Genomic DNA, 902 nt, shown 5'->3' on the forward strand with positions numbered 1-902 from the left:
GTGCCCGGGCAGCCCCGCGTCGGGCGGACCCAGTGAGGGCATGGGGCGGCAGGCTGGCTGCAGTCACACATTCGAGCGCAGTGGGACTGACCACGCAGGGCCCCGGCAGTGGTGGCGGGAGGCAGCAGAGGGGGCCACCATTGCTTTCCTTTGACCCCGCCCCCACATACAGCATCACAAGCTAGCAACTGAGTGGCTTGGCCCTGGTGAACACCTAGGGCTCTGCTCCTCATACGTAACAGGCACAAACAATACAAAACATGGCTCAAGAAGAACTCAAAGCCCAGAGCCAATAACTCTAAGTGACCAGGAAATAGCGAATCTCTCAGATGCACAATTCAAAGCACTGGTGATCAGGATGCTCACAGAACTGGTTGATTATAGCCACAAATTAGAGAAACATATGAAGGCTAAACTAATTGAAATGAAGGGAAATGCACAGGAAACCAACAGTGATGGAAAGGAAACTGGGACTCAAATCAAGGGAGTGGACCAGAAGGAAGAAAGAAACAACCAAAGAGAAAAAAGTGAAGTTACAAGAATTCAAAAAAATGAGGAGAAGGTTAGGAACCTCCAGGACATCTTCAATTAGCAATAATCGCACCTCGGATAAACCTCATTGGCTACGATACTGCCACTGTGCAAAGCTCCTCCAGGACAACTTTAAACGTTCAAACAACTGAATTATAGGGGTAGCAGAAGGGGAAAAGAAACAGCTATGAGTGGAAAACTTATTTGAACAAATAATAAAGGAGAACTTCCCCAATCTGGCAAAGGAAATAGACTTCCAGGAAATCCAGGAAGCTCAGAGAGTCCCAAACAAGTTGGATTCAAGAAGGAACACACCAAGGCACAGCAGAATTACATTACCCAAGATTAAAATGAAGGAGAGAATCCTAGAA

General features: G+C 47.3%; 1 non-coding gene across 1 annotated transcript; it reads right to left on the reverse strand.

Annotated features, from left to right (window-relative positions):
- Positions 1-512: 512 nt before the first annotated feature.
- Positions 513-649, reverse strand: LOC118995890 (U4 spliceosomal RNA). Its single transcript, XR_005068375.1, has one exon. It is a non-coding gene; the product is annotated as a U4 spliceosomal RNA (small nuclear RNA).
- Between the last annotated feature and the right edge of the window lie 253 nt (positions 650-902).

This window comes from Sturnira hondurensis, unplaced genomic scaffold (genome assembly GCF_014824575.4).
Source record: "Sturnira hondurensis isolate 20B ecotype Veracruz unplaced genomic scaffold, ASM1482457v3 Scaffold0010428, whole genome shotgun sequence".
NCBI classification, from domain to species: domain Eukaryota; kingdom Metazoa; phylum Chordata; class Mammalia; order Chiroptera; family Phyllostomidae; genus Sturnira; species Sturnira hondurensis.